This window comes from Sus scrofa, chromosome X (assembly GCF_054392235.1).
Source record: "Sus scrofa isolate SSC_HxYL_T2T_F1_AM1 chromosome X, Sscrofa_HxYL_maternal_Yorkshire_Landrace_v2.0, whole genome shotgun sequence".
Taxonomy (NCBI): domain Eukaryota; kingdom Metazoa; phylum Chordata; class Mammalia; order Artiodactyla; family Suidae; genus Sus; species Sus scrofa.
The window spans coordinates 123,177,452-123,197,960 of record NC_139401.1 but is presented as its reverse complement, the minus strand read 5'-3'; the positions used below and the strand labels follow the sequence as shown (position 1 = coordinate 123,197,960).

Here is a 20,509-nt window from a genome sequence, read left to right as displayed (position 1 = left end):
AACAACACCACAACTTAGTGGCATAAAACAGCAGCCATTTTCTTATGCTCACCAATTCTATGGGTCAAGAATTTGGAAAGGAGACAACGGCAGAATTGGCTGTTCTTTACTTCATGATGGCCTGAGGATCAGTTTTATGCCCTAAATGACTGGTGGAGTAACTTGAATAGCTGGGGGCTACAATGGCTAGGGCTGGGGGATACACTTCCAAGATGGCTTTGTTACTCACATATCTAAGTGGGCTGAAGGACTGACTTGGCTGGGAACCATCCATAGGATGGCGTTTTCTTCAACATACCCATCAGGGTAGTCTTCCTTCTTACACGGTGGCTCAGCACTCTAAGAGCAAGTATTCCAGAGAACAAGATGGAGTGGTTTGGTTTTTATGATCAAGCCTCAGAAGTTACATAGTGTCACACCTGTCATACTCTACTGGTCAAAGCAGCCACAATCCCAACTAGATTTAAGGGGAGGGGACATAGACTCCACTTATTAATAGGAGGAGTGTCAAAGAATTGTGGCCGTTTTGTTAAATTGCCACAACTCCTTTTCATGGCACCTTTTGTTTATAATGCCTCAACACTTCTCGTAACAGTCCTCTCCTCTCCAATTCCTCTGCCACTGCTCTAGTTCAGATGTTTGCCTTTTCTCACCTGGAACACTGCAATCATTTTCTAAATGATTTGTCTCCACTCCTGCCTGTTCTTAACCATTTTCCATAGAGAAGCCAGAGTGAATTTGTAAAAACATAAATCAGATCCTGCATTCCCTTCCTTAAAACCTACCAATACCTTCCTGTTGCCCTTAGAACAAAGTCTAAACTCCTTATTGCTGCTGCCCACCTCTCTGACCTCCTTTCTCATCATATCTCTGCCTCATGTTTTACAGCTTGAGTTATTTAAGCAAGAAAATTTTAGCATAAACAGATTGAGTACTGAGTTTTACCACACTAAAGAATCAATCCATATAACTTGGAAATTAAAACATTCTACGGAGTTCCCATTGTGGCGCGGCAGAAACGAATCCAACAAGTAGCCATAAGGATGTGGGTTCGATCCCTGGCCTCGCTCAGTGGGTGGGGGATCCGGCATTGCTGTGAGCTGTGGTGTAGGTCACAGACATGGCTCAAATCCCACACTGCTGTGGCTGTGGCATACGCTATCAGCTGCAGCTCCGATTCGCCCCCTAGCCTGGGAACTTCCATATGGCACAGGTGCTGCCCTAAAAAAAAAAAAAAAAAAAAAGAAAGAAAGAAAAAGGAAAACAAAACATTCTGTTTATAGGAAAGAATTTATATGAGATTTTTAAACACAACTTTCTCAAATTCCTTGATGAAGATTTATATTTTAATTATGTTCAACTGCAATTTCTTCAACTTTTATTATGTATAAGTCTGTGTGTGGGAAATTGTAAGGGAAATGAATATTTAAGATTAATAAGCATCACTCCTTCAAGGAGCTTCAGGACTTGTTGTAAATAAATCAAATGGAGAAATAACTCAAGGTATACAGAGCTTCTTAAATAGGAGGAAAAGTATCCTTCTTCTAAGAAGGGCCTTTAGGATCTATGCAATGGAGGATTTTGTTGCAGATGCCATTTGAGATTGTAACGAAGAAAAGCATTTTAAGTTTACAATGCATATTTTCTGAAATGGTTGAGCCACATAATAATATGAGATGTTTAGTGTAGGGTAAGGGCCTCCTGAAATGATACTCCCTAGTCGTCAAGTTCCATTTCTCTGCCCATATACCAATTTTCACATACTTCTTTAGAGTATGGAAAGCCCCCTCCTGCGCATATTAGAATCATTAACAATATATAATATTTGCTTTAGCAAATACTCACAGAACTGAAGGGACAAAGAGACAGCAATACAATAATATTAGAAGACTTCAATATCCCCTTTTCAAGAATATATTGATCATCCAAACAGAAAATCAACAAGGAAACAGAGGAATTGAACAACAGTATAACCAAAATGGACCTAACATTCATGTGCAGAATATTCCATTCAACAGCAACAGAATACACATTCTTCTAAAGGGTACAGAACCCTCTCCAAGATAGATGTGTTAGGCCACAAAATAAATCTTAAAAAGTTTTTTTTTTTTTACATTTTTTTTCTTTTTATGGCTGCACCTGTGGTATATGGAAGTTCCTAGGCAAGGGGTCAAATCAGAGCTGCAGCTACCAGCCTATGCCACAGCAGACCTGAGCTACATCTACAAACTACAATGCAGCTTATGGTAATGCTGAATCATTAACCCACTGAAAGAGGCCAGGGATCAAACCCAAATCCTCATAGAGACAAAGTCAGGTCCTTAACCTGCTGAGCCATAACATGAACTCCTTAACATAGAAACCATATCAGGTATCCTTTCTGACCACAATGTTATGAAATGAGAAATCAATAATAAGAGGGAAACTAAAATCACAAATGCATGGAAACTAAAAAACACACTCCTGAACAACTACTAACTCAAAGTAGAAATCAAAAGGGAAATTTAAAAACATGTATTGAGACAAATGAAAATGGAAACATAACATACCACTGTTTGTGGAATGCAGCAAAAGCAATTCTAAGAGAGAAGTTTATATAAATAAACATCTGCATTTAGAAAAATGAAAGAACAGGAGTTCCCATTGTGGCTCAGCAGTAATGAACCTGACTAGGATCTGTGAGGATGTGGGTATGATCCCAGTCTTGCTCAGTGGATTAAGGATCTGGCATTGCTGTGAGCTATGGTATAGATCACAGACATGGCTTGGTTCTAGTGTTGCTGTAGCTGTGGCACAGACTGGCAGCTGTGGCTCCAATTCAACCCCTGGACCCCTGGCCTGGGAACTTCCATATGCCATGGGTACAGCCCTAAAAAGCGAAAAAAAAAAAAAACCTCAGTTAAAAAAGCTAACGTTAACCTTCAATAAACTAGAGAAAGAAGAACAAATTAGGTTCAAAGTTAGCAAAAGGAAAGAAATAATAAAGATTAGAGTAGAAATAAATGAAATAGAGACTAGAAGAAGAGAAAAGATCAATGAAACTAAGAGATAGTTTTTTCAAAGATGAACAAAATTGGCAAACATTCAGCTAGCCTGAGATGGAGAAGACACAAAAAATAAATAAAATCAGAAATTAAAGAGAAGACACTAAAACTGATAGGACAGAAGTACAGATAAGAGACCACTGTGAAGAATTATACACCAACAAACTTAATAACAAAGAGGAAATGTATAAATTCCTAGAAACATACAACCTACCAAGACTGAAATCTGTACAGACCAATAACAAATAAAGAGATTGATCAGTAATCAAAAACCAACAAAGAGTAGTTCCCAAGTCTTGGTGCAGTGGTGAACGAATATGACTAGAAACCATGAGGTTGTGGATTCGATCCCTGGCCTTGCTCAGTGGGTTAATAATACGGTGTTGCCATGACCTGTGGTGTAGATCGCAGATGCGGCTCAGATCCTGCATTGTGGTGGCTCTGGCATAGGCCGGTGTCTACAGCTCTAATTAGACCCCTAGCCTGGGAACCTCCATATGCCATGGCAGCAAACCTAGAAAAGGAAAAAGACAAAACAAACAAACAAACAAACAAAAAAACCAACAAAGAAATAGTCTAGGCTTCACTGTTGAATGCTATCAAACAGTTAAAAAAAAATGAACAGCCATCACTCTAAAATTTTTCGAAAAAAATTGAAGAGGCAGGAAAATATCCAAAATTATTTTATGATACCAGCATTAACTTGATATCAAAGCCAGATAAGGACACAACAAGAAAATTACAGACCAATCTTTCTGATAAACAAGAATGTACAAATCCTCAACAAAATACTAGCAAACTGAAATAAGGGGATTAAGATGGCAGAATAGAAGGACTGGAGCTCAACTTCTCTCCTAAAAAACAACAAAATTCACAACTAAAGGCTGAGCAATCTCCACCCAAATGGACCAGAAACCTTAAAAAAGATACCCTACCCCAGAAGAAAAAGAGGAGGCCACATCAAGAGGTAGGAGGGGTGATTTTGCAATATAAACAACCCCACACCTCGGGGGTGGGAGGCTCCACAGACTGAAAACTAACTGGTTCACAGAGACTCACCCACAGGAGGGAGAGTTCTGAGCCACACATCAAACCCTCACGTGAGGGGACCTGGCACTGGGAGAAAGAGCCCCTGGAGCATCTGGCATTGAAGGCCAGTGGGGCTTGTGTGCAGGAGCTCCACGGGACTGGGGGAAACGGAGACCCCATTCTTAAAAGGCGCACACAGACTTTCACGTGCGCTGGCTCCCAGGGCAGTGCGAGGTCTCCATAGGAATCTGGGTCAAACCTGACTGCAGTTCTTGGAGGACATCCTGGGAAAACAGGGATGAATGAGGCTTGTTGTGAGAGAAGGACATTGAAAGCAAAGCTCTCGGGAATATTCAGCAGCTTGCCTGTCTCTGGAGGTGGCCATTTTGGGAAAATCTGGCCCCACCCATCAGTCAGCTGCTGAGAAGCCCCAGGGCAAACAACAATCCAGGTGGGATCACAGCCCCACCCCTCAGGAAACAGGCTACCTAAAGACCCCCTCAGGCACACAGCTGCCTCTAATCCCATCCAGAGACTAAGCCCCACCCACCAGAAGGATTAGAATCACCTCCACCTAACAGGGGGCAGGCATCAGTCCCTCCCATCAGGAAGCCTACAGCAAACCCCCATATCGACTTGAGCCACAAGGGGGGCAGACACCAGAAGTAAGAGAGGCTACAACTCTATTATCTGTCAAAAGGTCACCACACCAAAAACCTATAAACATGAAAAGACACAGAACTATAACTCAGATGACGGAGAAAGGAAAAACCCCAGAAAATCAGCTAAGCAATGAGGAGATCCTCACCCTCCAGGAAAAAGACTTCAGACTGTTGATGCTGAAGATGATGCAAGACAATGGACATAAACTGCAGGCAAAGATGGATAACTCACAGGAAACACTGACCAAAGAGACACAAGATATAAAACTTAACCAAGAAGAGATGCAAAAGACAATAACTGAAATAAAAAATTCACAAGAAGCAGCTAACAGCTGAAGACAGGAGGCAGAAGAACGAATAAGCGAGGTGGAGGACAGATGAGTGGAAATTATGGATGCAGAACAGAAAAGAGAAAAAAGATTGAAAACAAATGAAGAGAGTCTCAGAGAACTCTGGGACAATGTAAAACGCACCAACATCCATATTATACGGGTGCCAGATGGAGAAGAGAGAGAGCAAAGGGGACAGAAAAAATATTCCAAGAGATAATAGCCAAAAACTTCCCTAACATGGGGAAGAAACCGCTCACTCAAATCCAGGAAGCACAACGAGTACCATACAAAATAAACCCAAGGAGGAATACACTGAGACACATATTAATCAAACTGACCAAAATTAAAGACAAAGACAAAGAGAACATCTTGAAAGCAGCTAGGGAAAAGAAACAAGTAACATGCAAGGGAACCCCAATAAGGGGAATGGCAGATTTTTCAGCAGAAACTCTGCAGGCCAGAAGGGAGTGGCATGATATACTTAACGTGATGAAAGGAAAAAACCTCCAACCAAGAATACTCTACCCAGCAAGGCTCTCATTCAGATTTGAAGGAGAAATCAAAACCTTCACAGATAAGCAAAAGCTGAGAGAATTCAGCAACACTCAACCAGCTTTACAACAAATACTAAAGGAACTTCTCTAGGCAGGAAAGAAAAGATCAGCAACAGGGAACAAAAATTCCACAAATGACAAGGCTCACCAGTAAAGGTATACATACAGTAAAGATACGAAATCAGCCACGCACAATTATGCCACCAAAATCAGAAATCGTGAGAAGAGGTGGGTACAAATGCAGGACACTGGAGGTGCACTTGCAATTAAGAGACCAACAACTTAAAACAATCTCATATATATAGACTCTTACATCAAAACTTCAGAATAACTGCAAACCAAAAATCTACAATTGATACACAAAACAAGTAAGAAAAATCAACTCAAATACAATACTAAAGATAGTCATGAAACCAGAAGAGGCGAGAACAAGAGAAGAAGGGAAGGAAAAAGAGCAACAAAAACAAATCCAAAGCAATTAATAAAATGGCAATAAGAACATACACATCAATAATTACCTTAAATGTTAATGGCCTAAACGCCCCAACCAAAAGACACAGACTGGCTGAATGGATAGAAAAACAAGATCCATATATACGCTGTCTTCAAGAGACCCACTTCACTTCTAGGAACACATACAAATTGAAAGTGAGAGGATGGAAGAAAATATTTCATGCAAACGGGGATCAAAAGAAAGCTGGAGTAGCAATACTCATAACAGACAAAATAGACTTTAAAATGAAGACTATTTTAAGGGACAAGGAAGGTCACTACATAATGATCAAAGGATCAATCCAAGAGGAAGATATAACAATTTTAAATATCTACACACCCAACATAGGTTCACCACAATACATAAGGCAACTGCTAACAACCTTAAAAGGACAAATCAACAGTAACACAATCATAGTGGGGGACTTTAACACCCCACTTACAGCAATGGACAGATCATCCAGACGAAAATCCATAAGGAAACACAGGCCCTGAATGAAGCATTAGACCAGATGGGCTTAATAGATATTTACAGGACATTCCATCCAAAAGCAACAGAATACACATTCTTCTCAAGTGCACATGGAACATTCTCTAAGACGGATCACATCCTGGGCTACAAATCCAACCTCGGTAACGTTAAGAAAATTGACATCATATCAAGCATCTTTTCTGACCACAGCACTACATGACTGGAAATCAACAAGGAAAAAATGGCAAAAAACACAAACACGTGGCGACTAAACAACATGCTACTAAACAACCAATGGATCACTGAAGATATCAAAGAGGAAATTAAAAAATACCTAGAAGCAAATGACAACAAAGATTCTACACTCCAAAACCTATGGGATGCAGCAAAAGCCGTTCTAAGAGGAAAGTTTATAGCAATACAAGCCCACCTCAGGAAACAAGAAGAAGCTCAAATAAACAAGCTAACTTTACATCTAAAGCAGCTCGAGAGAGAAGAACAGACAAGACCTAAAGTTAGCAGAAGAAAAGAAATCTTAAAGATCAGAGCCGAAATCAATGAAATAGAAACAAAGAAAACCATAGAAAAGATCAATGAAACGAAAAGCTGGTTCTTTGAAAAGATCAACAAAATTGATAAACCCTTAGCCAGACTTATCAAGCAAAAAAGAGATAGAGGACTCAAATCAATAAGATTAGACATGAAAAAGGAGAAGTAACAACGGACATCACAGAAATACAAAGGATCATAAGAGACTACTATATGCAACTATACGCCAATAAAACAGAAAACACAGAAGAAATGGACAAATTCGTAGAAAAGTACAATCTTCCAAGACTAAACCAAGATGAAATAGAAAAGATAGATGGACCCATCACAAGAACCGAAAGTGAAGCTGTGATTTAAAAACTTCCAACAAACAAAAGTCCAGGACCAGATGGCTTCACAGGCAAATTCTATCAAACACTTAGAGAAGAGCTAACACCTCTGCTTCTGAAACTATTTCAAAAAAATCGCAGAGGAAGGGATACTCCCAAACTCATTCTATGAGGCCACCAGCACCCTGGTACCAAAACCAGACAAAGATTCCACACAAAAAAATAAAACTACAGGTCAATTTCACTGATAAACATCGATGCAAAATTCCTCAACAAAATACTAGCAAATTGCATCCAACAATGCATTGCAAGGATTGTACATCATGATCGAGTGGGATTTATCCCAGGGATGCAAGGGTTCTTCAATATCCGCAAATCCATCAGTGTGATACACCACATTAACAAACTGAAGAATAAAAACCATATGTTCCTCTCAATAGACGCGGGAAAAGCCTTTGAAAAATCCAACACCCATTTCTGATAAAAAAAAAAAAAAAAACCCTTCAGAAAGTTGGCATAGCGAGAACCTACCTCAACATCATAAAGGCCATATATATGACAAACCCACAGCAAACATCATTCTCAATGGTGAAAAGCTGAAGGAATTCCCGCTGAGATCAGGAACAAGACAAGGACGTCCGCTCTCGCCACTACTCTTCAACAAAGTTTTGGAAGTCCTAGCCACAGCAATCAGAGAAGAAGTAAAAGAGATAAAAGGAATCCAAATTGGAAAGGAAGAAGGAAAACTACCACTATTTGCAGACTACGTGATACTATACCTAGAGAATCCTAAAGACGCTACCAGAAAACTGTTAGAACTCATCCATGAATTTGGTGAAGTCGCAGGACACAAAATTAATACACAGAAATCGACAGCATTTCTATATACTAACAATGAAAGATCAGAAAGAGAAATTAGGGAAGCAATCCCGTTTACTATTGCATCCAAAAGAATAAAATACCTAGGAGTAAAACTACCTAAAGAGACAAAAGACCTGTACTCTAAAACTATAAGACGCTGATGAAAGAAATCAAAGATGACACAAATAGATGGAAAGACGTACCACGCTCTTGGATTGGAAGAATCAATATTATCAAAATGACTATACTCCCTAAGGCAATCTACAGATTCAATACAATCCCTATCAAATTACCAAGGACGTTTTTCACAGAACTCGAACAAAATATTTTAAAGTTTGTTTGGAAGCACAAAAGACCCAGAACAGCCAAAGACATCCTGAAAAAGAAAAATGGAGCTGAAGGAATCAGGCTCCTGGACTTCAGACTATATCACAAAGCAACTGTCATCAAAACCGTATGGTACCGGCACAAAGACAGACATATAGATCAGTGGAACAGGATAGAAAGCCCAGAATTAAACCCACGCACCTACAGCCAACTAATCTATATAACAAAGGAGGCAAGAATATACAATGGAGAAAAGACAGCCTGTTCAATAAGTGGTACTGGGAAAACTGGACAGCCACATGGAAAAGAATGAAATTAGAACACTCCCTAACACCATACACAAAAATAAACTCCAAATGGATTAAAGACCTAGATATAAGACCAGACACTATCACACTCCTAGAGGAAAACATGGGCCAAACACTCTCTGACATAAACGACAGCAACATCTTCTCAGATCCACCTCTTAGAGTATTGACAATAATAACTAAAATAAACAAATGGGACCTACTCAAACTTCAAAGTTTCTGCACAGCAAAGGAAACCCTAAACAAAACGAAAAGAAAACCCACAGAATGGGAGAAAATCTTTGCAAGTGAATCAACTGACAAGAGGTTAATCTCCAAAATTTATAAACACCTCCTACCACTCCATACCAAAAAAAGAAACAACCCCATCAAACAATGCGCAGAAGATCTAAACAGACAGTTCTCCAAAGAAGACATGCAGATGGCCGAGAAACACATGAAAAGATGTTCAACGTCACTCATTATTAGAGAAATGCAAATCAAAACCACTCTGAGGTACCACCTTACACCAGCCAGAATGGCCATCATCCAAAAGTCTACAAACAACAAGTGCTGGAAAGGGTGTGGAGAAAAAGGAACCCTAGTACACTGTTGCTGGGAACGTAAGTTGGTGCAACCACTGTGGAAAACAGGATGGAGATGCCTCAGAAAACTACACAGAGAACTACCATTTGATCCAGCAAGCCCACTCCTGGGCATCTATCCAGAGAAAACCACGACTCACAAAGACACATGTACTCCGATGTTCACTGCAGCACTATGTGCAATAGCCAAGACATGGAAACAACCTAAATGTCCATCGACAGAGGAGTGTGGATCCAGAAGATGTGGTACATATACACAATGGAATGTTATTCGGCCATTAAAAGGAATGAAATGCCAGCATTTTTAGCAAAATGGATGGACCTAGAAACTATCATGCTAAGTGAAGTCGGCCATACAATGAGACACCAACATCAAATGCTTTCACTGACATGTGGAATCTGAAAAAAGAACAGAATGAACCTCTTTGCAGGACAGATACTGACTCACAGACTTTGAAAAACTTATGGTCTCCAAAGGAGACAGTTTGAGGGGTGGGGGGATGCCCTGGGGTTGTGGGATGGAAATCCTGTGAAATTGGATTGTGATGATCATTGCACAACTATAAATGTATGTAAATTCATTGAGTAGTAAAATAAATAAATAAATAAATAAATACTAGCAAACCAAATTCAACAGCACATTAAAAGGATTACACACTATGATCAAGTGAGATTTATTCCTGGGATGCAATGATGTTTTAACATTTGCAAATCAATAAGTACAATACACCACATTAACAGAATTAAGAATAAAAATTATATGATCATTAAAATGGAAGCAAAAAAGCATTTGACAAAATTCAACATCCTTTCATGATAAAAAACAATCAAAAAATTGGACATAGAAGTGATGTATGTCAACATAATTAAGGCCATATATGAGCCCACAGCTAACATCAAATTCAATGTTAAAAAACTAAAAGCTTTTCCTCATAATCCCAGACACCTATGGTCAGTTAATCTTTGACAAAAGAGGCAGGAACATGAAATGGGAAAAAGACAGTCTTTTCAGCAAGTATTGTGGGGAAACCTGGACAGCTGCATGCAATCAGTGAAACTAGAACACACCTTCCCATCATGCACAAAAATAAACTCAAAATGGCTGAAAGACTTAAATATAAGATGAGACACCATCAAACTCTTAGAAGAGAACATTAGCAAAACATTCTCTGACATCAACCTTACAAATGTTTTCTAAGGTCAGTCTCCCAAGGCAACAGAAATAAAAGCAAAAACAAACCAATGGGACCTAATCAAACTGACAAGCTTTTGAACAGAAAAGGAAACCATAAAAAAAAAGACAAATTACAGAATGGGAGAAAATAGTTTCAAATGATGCAACTGATAAGGGCTTAATCTCTAAAATATACTAACAACTTATACAACTCAACAGCAAAAAGGCCAACAACCCATTTGAAAAATGGGCAAAAGACCTGAATAGACATTTTTCCAAGGAACATATACAGATGGCCAACAAGCAAATGAAAACACGCTCAACATCTCTGATTATTAGAGAATGCAAATCAAAACCACTATGAGAGACCACCTCATACCAGTCAGAATGGCCATCATTAACAAGTCAACAAATAACAAATGCTGGAAAGGGTGCGGAGAAAAGGGAACGCTCCTGCACTGTTGGTGGGAATGTAAATTGGTACAACCACTATGGAAAACAGTATGGAGGTACCTCAGAAAACTATATATAGAAGTATAAAATGACCCAGAAATCCCACTCTTGGGCATATATCCAGACATAACTTACCTTGAAAAAGACACATGCACCTGTATGTTAATGGCAGCACTGTTCACAGTAGCCAAGACATGGAAACAATCTAAATGTCCATTGATAGATGAATGGATTAAGAAGATGTGGTATATATATACACAATGGAATACTACTCAGTCATCAAGAAATAATGCCATTTGCAGCAACATGGGTGGTACGAGAGAGTCTCATCCTGAGTGAAGTAAGTCAGAAAGAGAAAGACAAATACCATATGATATCACTTATAATTGGCACAAATGAACCTTTCCACAGAAAAGAAACTCATGGACTTGGAGAACAGACTTGTGATTGCCAAGAGGGAGCAGGAGGGAGTGGGATGGATTGGGAACTTGGGGTTAACAGATGCAAACTATTGCCTTTGGAAGGGATAAGCAATGAGATCCTGCCATATAGCACTGGGAACTATGTCTAGTCACTTATGATGGAGCATGATAATGTGAGAAAAAGGAATGCATACATGTGTGTGTGACTGGGTCACCTTGCTGTACAGCAGAAAATAGACAGAACACTGTAAACCAACTATAATGGAAAAAAATAATAATCAATAAATTTAAAAAAAGCTTTTCCTCTATGATCAGGAACAAGGATTCTCACTCTCTACTTCTATTTAGCATAGTATTAAAAGTCCTATTCAGAGCAATTAGAGCAAGAAAAAAAAAGCATTCAGTTTGGAAAGGAAGAAGTAAAGTCATCTCAATTTGTAGATGATATGGACATCATATGCAGAAAATACTAAAGACTCAACCAAAAAAAAACCAAAAACTGTTAGAAGCAATTTAAAAATTCAGTAAAGTTAAAAGATACAAAATCAATGCACAAGAATCAGTTGCATTCTATACACTTACAATGTACTAGCCAAAACGGAAAGATGACAATCTCCCTTGTAATAACATCAGAAATAATAAAATTAATTTAAGGAAAGTAGAACATCAGTACACTGAAAACTATGACTCTGATGAAATAAATTGAAGACATAAATAAATGGAAAGATAATAATGTGCTCATAGATCAGAAAAATAATTCTTTTTTTTTTAGTCTTTTTGTCTTTTTAGGGCCGCAACCTCAGCTCATGGAGGTTCCCAGGCTAGGGGTCGAACCGGAGCTGTAGCCACTGGCTGACGCCACAGCCACAGCAGCATGGGATCCGATCCACGTCTGCGACCTACACCACAGCTCAAAGCAATGCTGGATCCTTAACCCACCGAGTGAGGCCAGGGATCAAACACAAGTCCTCATGGATGCTAGTTGGGTTGGTTAACAGCTGAGCTATGACAGGAACTCCAGAAAAACAATCTTTGTTAAAATGTCTGTTCTGGAGTTCCCATCAAGGCACAGTGGAAACAAATCCAACTAGGAACCATGAGGTTGTGAGTTTGATCCCTGGCCTCACTCAGTGGGTTAAGGATCTGGCGTTGTCATGCGCTATGGTGTAGGTTGCAGATGCAGCTCAGATCTGGCATTGCTGTGGCTGTGGCGTAGGCTGGCAGCTGTAGCTCCAATTAGACCCCTAGCCTGGGAACCTCCATATGCCATGGATGCAGCCCTAAAAAGCAATAAAACAAAACAATGTCCATTCTACCCAAAGCATCAACAAATTCAATACAATAAAACTGCAAATTCAACGCAATCTCTATCAGAATCCCAAAGGCATTTTTCACAGAAAAAAAAAAATCCTAAAATTTATAGAGCCACAAAAGACCCTGAATAGCAAGAAGAACAAACCTGGAAACATCATACTTCTTGATTTCAATATACATTAAAAAGCTGCAGTAATCAAAACAGCATGATACTGCTATAAAAACAGAAATATAGACCAATGGAACAAAATAGAGAGCCTAGAAATAAATCCATGCATTTACAGTCAACCAATGTTTGACAAGGGTGCCAAAAACACACAATGAAAAAAGGACAGTCTCTTTAATAAACAGTGTTTAAAAACTGGATTTATCACTTACGGAAGAATGAAATCCGACCCTATGTCACACCATATACAAATACCATCTCAAAATGGATTAGAAACTTAAATGTTAGACCCAAAACTGTAAAACTACTAGAAGAAAAACATAGGTGACATCTCTTTGACATTGGTCTGGCCAATGATTTTTTCGGAGATAAAAGAATAAATAAAATTTTCAGATTCAAAATTTGAAAGCATTTAAAGTTCAAGGAATAGCAGAGGCAAAGGCCTAGAGGTGGGGGAGTGCAAATAAAAGTGTTTGGGACAAGGCATGGTTGTGTTTAGAACACAGGCCGCATGTGGTGTCTAATGAGAGATCAGTCTGGGAAGGGAAGTTAGTCTCACACTTGACCTCCAGGGGAGATTTCAAACAGACTCTTTTTTAGGCACGAGCAACGTCTGGTTTCAATATCAGGTAAATTTGGATTGAAAGGAAGCACATTTCCATCATTAAGCCCCACGGATTTCTCAAGTTTTGTTCCACCTGGGATAATACTGATATTGATGTCAAATTGAGAGAAAGAAAGTAGTGATTCAGAGCAGACACTGGGGTGGACTGCCTGGGTTTGAATGGTAGTTTCACCACTTCTAAGCTGGTGACATTAGAACCATTACCTAATATTATAGGCTGGATTATACCCCACCAGATTCATATGTTCAAGTGCTAACCCTGAGTACCTCAGAGTGTGACCTTATTTGGAGAAAGGATCCTTACAGAGATAATCAAGTTAAAGTCACAGAGGGCCCTAATCCAATATAACCGGTGTCCTTATAAAAAGGGCAGATTTAGACATACAGACAGACATGCACAGAAGATGCAGAGAAGACATGCACAGACAGAAAATGATATAAAGAGATGTAGGCAAAAAAAATAGCTACCTACAAGCTAAGGAGACAGGCCTAGAACAGATTTTTCTGTCACAGCACTAAGGAAGAACCAACCCTGCAACTACTTTGATCTCAGACCTCTAGACTTCAGAACTGTGAGACAATAAGTTTCTTTTGTTTAAGCCTCCTGGTTTGTGGTACTTTGTTACAGCAGCCCTAGAAAACTTACATACCTAACCTGTCAGGCTTCAGTTTCTGAATCCAAATGTAAATTGATTATAATAGAAACTGCTTTACAGGGTAGTTGTGATGAACAAAAGACTTAAAACACAAAAATGCATTGAGTAATGCTCAAAATATAAGTATGTGCTATAATATTATGGATGTTATTTTTTTCTGTCAAAACATTTATCTTTCTACATCCAAGTAACTTCCTTGTGGATATCTCTATGAGGAAGGTTTAGATATTTGCCTTTTACTTTCAGGAATCTCTTCTTAACTTGCAATCACTGTCCCACTTTAAGGTTTCTTCCTATGTGAGTTTTATACTTTGCTTTCCAATGAAATTGCTTTTTAATGCAAACATCCGTCTTTCATTAAACATAATATTTTCTTTCACTCATGTTGCCTGAACTCCTGTGACCCTATCAAATAGATACCCCACAAATTCCTTATCCTGGTATCTGTTTTAAGGATGCACTCTCAAGAACATACCTGCTTTCCATTTCTACCTGCAAATAGCAAAACCATATCAACTGGCAGAGATAATTACCCACTTGTGAACAAAAATGTTATTTCTTTTTACTGCAATGCAGTGGAATAGAAATGTCACTCTAAGTCAGGTTATATTAAGTGGTTTATGTCACATGACACAGTATGAACTGACACATGCTGTGTTTCTGGATTAGATCTGGGGTCACAAATCTAAAGAAACACTTTTGTACAGAATCAAGTACTAGTGGCTGTAAGGAACAAACCTACCATTCATTTTTTTCCATATGTGTTTTTTTTTTTTAACTTTCTTCCGGGCAATAAGGATGTTGAAATGAATTGTGTAATTTAACCACATCTCTAATGCTAATTTTTAGCCATAATGAGTACCTTGGTTCTCTCTTTGCAGGTCAGGGAGTCTTTGCCACTGACTAGCATATGCCCTGGGGTGATTTCCTTTTTCTCACTGGGCCTCAGTTTCTCCATTTGCAAAATTAGAATGCTGGACTAGATGATCTCAAAGTTTCATCCAGCTCTAAAATGCTAAGATATTCCTAAGCTTGTGATAATACAATATAAGACTCTGTAAGGGCATAAAGGCCAGCTGACTCTGGTTTTTCCCAGTGGCATTTTGGCTTTCGATCTGAAGTCTCTATTACTTGCATTTTAAATTCTGCTTTAGCTCCCCATGAGGCTTTACTGACAGCAGCAGAATTAGAGAGCTAAATATCTTGTACTGTTCCCCATGATTACATAATGAATACTAATATATTACCAGAAAGTTCTTTCACAAGGTAAGTAACATTCACATTCAATGAAAGGCTTCAACGAGGCACTGATGTGAGGACCAAAGACAAATTACAAATAATTGATTGAGGTTTTTATATGTGTGATGAACAACCCCATTTTCAATTATATGTGAAATGTAATCATCCTCCTTTTTTTGCAGTAGACAAAAGTTGTCTTATGGATGTTATATGTAAATGTGGGTACTTGAAAATATTCATCTGTAATGAGACAGAATTTGACTGGCAGGAAAGAGAACAAAGGGGAAGAGGAGATCTGAGGGTCCGAAAGACGGCTCCGGGAGAGAAGCATGAACACTTCTTGCTGTGCCCTATTGCCCTCACACACTCACCCCAAGGGGACTGAGCAGATATGGTGGCAGAGATGTTGCAAGTACAATGAGATGCATTTTTAAAGGTACCTGATTAGGAAGGGGTGTCTGAAAGAATTAAATTCAGCTTAGAATGTCAGGAGAAAAAAGGTAATGAAATCTATCCTAGGCTAAGCACATGCCGAAAAATATGGGATTTAGGAGAGAAAGTGACTGGCATGGATGTTTGTGGTGGGGGGAGGAGGCAGAACAACTAGATGACCACAGAGAAACATGATTAGAAAGGACCTGACTTTTTCTTTCTACTAGTAGCTGAGGAAAACAGGAACTGAAAAGCTAGTTGTTGTTGTTGTTGTTTTTAATCCAGCCAGAGCAAATTGAACTCTAATGTCACAGACTGCTTAGTTACAAATATATCCATCTACATTAAATTTGAGGCTGAGAATGGTCATTCTGCACTGAAGTACAATTTGTTCTGTAAATGGCTAGAGGGGCATTATGGGTCTGGACCACTGCAGGGAGTGGCATTCAGGAAAACAAAAAGGCTGTAGAGCCTCCAGGTTTGGGGCTAAAAAGGAAAACCCCTTTAGTTTCCAGATTCCCCACCTGAGCACCAGGGATCTTGGAAGAAAACCTCGTTATGTATTATATGTGGAGAGTATACATAGTATTGAGTACTGTTGTGGTTAAATTTCAAAGTAATCATTGAAATATGATTATAGGTGAGCCCACACTAGGGAAAATGCTGCCCAGCCCACTAGAGGTCAAAGATTCCAGCTACTTTCTAATAATGAAACGTGAATTTGTTATTCCTTCACATCAAAGGACTAGCATGTTATCAGAGTAATGAAAAGTCATTTTATTTTTGCAAAGATTTATTGTCAAGAGTAAAAGAAAAACTAGAATCTTTGGTAATTTAACTTCATCAGTGTGTGGAAGAGAGAAACTTCAATAATCCAAGAATGAACTCACTGGATAGGCAATGATATAACGTGAAAAACATGTTCATTTAAAAGAAATACTGAAAGAAGAAAATATTTGCCTCCCGATGCACAGCAGATCAGACATTAACAGCATCCACAGAGCAGAAAAAGAAAACTAGGTTGCAAGAAATTTTTTATACCTAAATCCTTCTGGAAGGCGCAGGACAGATCTTAACTACACAACCTGCCCAGGTTCTCCAACTGTTTGGTCACTTTTTGCCATTTTTACCACTCTCTCCACAGTGATTAAATATTATTACTGCATTTGCCACAGATGCCTTGCTTTTAAGGATTTCATTTTAAAAGCTGAGGTATCCAAGTGTTTATTTTTTGTAATACAGCATATTCTAATGGTGCTCTTAGCTAATGCTGCAGCCACCTCTCGCCCGATTCCCATTATGAGTCATTATTTTAAGATGTGTAACTTGGCTACAGAAAATTGCTCTATAAAGACACCTGAACAGCAAGTTCTCATATGAGCAAGGAAAATCTGAAGATGATGAAATGTTAAAAAGAAGATAATAAATAGTCTTTAATAGCTTAGACTACCTTTCTGAGCTCTTAAAAGTTGAAAATGAGTTGTTGAGATTTTGCTGTTGTTTTTTTGCTTTTTCTTTTCTCTTTCCTTTTTTTTTTTTTTTTTTTTTTTTTTTTTGCTTTTTGGAAATAAAAGGAAACCTATTAGGCCTCCATCTAGAGCAGACTACTTTTCTAACTTCTTTACCCTTATAAATCAGGCTATAAAGAGGTGAGAATCAGCTCCAGATTTGTTACACCTTTCTTTCCTAGAGTCATGAATATTGCTATTTTCATTGGCTTTAGAGAAAAATACAGTGCTGTTTGTAGTCATTAAAATAGACATTGTTTAAGGAAGGTCTCATTAATGTTTACTTTTTAAAATTCTGCCCTTGGGGCATTAAGTGGTGAAAAGAGCATGAGCTTTGGAGTAAAATAGTGCAAAATTCAATCCTGACTCAAGACTCAGGCCTAAAATAGACACTATACAATTTGTAAGGATTACAGCAGATAAGGCATACAATATCACTTAATACCATGTCAGACACCTGTAGGCAAGCTGTAAACAGTAGCCAAAGTGATGATGATGGCAGCCATGATTTCTTCTCTTGGGAACAAAAATACAGGATCTCATTCAGGCCAAAAAGATGGGCAGAATGTGTAAATCCATGCAAGACAAGGCTCTTATTAATCTCATTCCATGAACTTCATTCAATGCTTGGGAAACATACACACTTCATTTAATGGCTGGGAAACACACACACACACACACACACACAATTAACCTTCCATCTTTCTGAGTCTCAGGAAATGTGCAGCAAAGAAAAGTTTCTGAAAGTGAAGAAAGGGAAGGAAGATATAACAATCGATGTAAAAACAACCACTTATTTGCGTCTCCTGTGCTAATACCAACTTAAAATAAATTTATGCAGTGCCTAATGGAAAGCCCCCAAATAAGCATCAGGAAACTTCTAGTAGTCTTAAGATAGTATGAGAACAGAATCTCACAGGATAAAGCTATTGAGAATGCCACTCCCCTTTAAACACTGTTCTAATCACTATCACCAGAAACAAGAGGTATTTTTCTAAGTTGCCTGACCCAGGCTTAAGTGGTAACAGAGATTGAGGTTGCATATAACACTATTGTGCTGAAAGACCTTGGCACAGAAGAGCAAGCTAATGATATGTTCCAGAGTTAGTCCAACCAAGTTATCTTGGAGTTAAGTCATATTCTTGTCATTTTGTGGATGCATGTTGATACAGTTCACCGTGTATCCCTTGTACATAGTTAACGACCCATCCCATTTAGTCAGCAACACTAAAATAATGGATTCTTGACAGTGACTCGGGTCTAGATGTTGCATTTGCAGGCAAAACACACTCTACTTCCTCAATATTGGCTGCTTTAGTGAAGGCTCTTGCAGCTGACAACACAACAGAGAACTTCATAAAGAAAGTCTCATGATAGCTGTTATTTATTATGCAAATGCTGCCTGCCATGGCAACATTGCATCCAGGAGTTTGCTTTATTTGCACTAGGACATGGCCTGCATATTCAAATGAAGGCAGCCGTACATTATGCCTACACATTACAAAGATTTTGTTTTCCTTGACACTTACAGGAGAACAAACTGCAATTAATATAGCCTGTTTAAGCAGACAGCACCCAATTAGTTATCATCCATTTTCAGATTGGGATGCTAGACAAAAAACATGGAGCTGGGTTCCTTATTCAAAAGGAAAATACATCCAAACTACAGGTTTTCAAAGACACATTTAACTCACAATGGCAAGGATACTCACTTAGCCTTTAATGTGAAATGGAGTGTTAATTTTTCTCTGTCACCTCTTAATTGCTTCCTTATTATACTGTTCAAGCAGTTAATTGCTAGACTGAGTGAAAGAGTGTTTTCAGGGGAAAGGAAATGCCACAGCATGAAAGAAAAAAAAAATAGAAGCAGTTCACTAGAGTAATTGGGCTGATATAACATTAGCTATGGTATTCCTTTTAATGGTATCTACAAAAATTAATAGGCAAAGCCAAATTGTTTGTGATTGGAGAAGTAGAGAAAGATTAAGTCAGTTGGCATCTCTACATGTGACTTGCATTGCTGCCATTTACACAGTGAGCAAGTGGACTCTTCTAAGCTATCTACACTTGGCCCGAATGTAGGCTGCCTTCCCCATGTGTGGTGCAGATGGGGACCATCTCTACAACTGGATATTCCAACTGCATCAGCTGGTTCCAGGGAGCCTTGGAGACGCTTGCTGCCTTCCCTGGGTTAACCCGTAACAGTATAATTGAGGGGGAAGAGAAGACAGAGAGAAGTTGACACATGTCTGATGCTTATCAATGCTTTGGAGCTCCCCATACGATTCCATTTGTCCCTTACAGAAACTGACCCTTCCTTTCAGTACCATCAAAAATGGGAGTTGACACTGTCAGAGCTTGATTGTGCTTCTTCAGCAAAGAAATAGATTGTCAGAATAAAAAGCAAGAATTACAGACATTTTTCTGAACAACAAAACATAGATCACTGGCTTTAATGAGGATGTTTGCATGCCAGCGTTAGAAAATTCATAATAAATATTATTTTCTATATCCTCTAATTTTATTAGAGCATAGCAATTATTAATGAAGAAAGACGGTAAAGAAAACACTTGCTTAAACAGTGAGGTTAGAAGAGAGATTTTTATTTGTATTGCATTTTAATTATGATCAAAAGAAATAACTTTGTTGTATCTTAAACTTAACTTCCCAACGACATATAGGAAAAATGTAAGCCATTTACTGAACTGTTTTCATTAGCCTTTACTCAGTGATTAACTCATTAGCCTCACTCTATCGGCTGTTCCTGTTTACTGCTTATTGAATGAAACCTGCTGATCTTCCCTTGATTTTGCCCCTAGAAAAGCAGAAGTGAAAGAGGGAGAGAATGACTGGAGGGGTGTATTCCTTCTGAGTGGAACAATAATATAAAACTGTACCAATGACCTACTTCCAAAGATGCAGAAGTAAATTCAATCCTGAAGTAGACAATGCTCACTTGTAAGACAGTGAACTACAA

The 20,509-nt window shown here is 38.6% G+C and overlaps 1 long non-coding RNA gene across 10 annotated transcripts in view; it reads right to left on the bottom strand.

Annotated features, from left to right (window-relative positions):
* The window catches only part of LOC102158351 (uncharacterized), a 758,918-nt gene that overhangs the window by 487,541 nt on the left and 250,868 nt on the right, over positions 1 to 20,509 (bottom strand). The gene's annotated exons all lie outside the window — the stretch shown is intronic.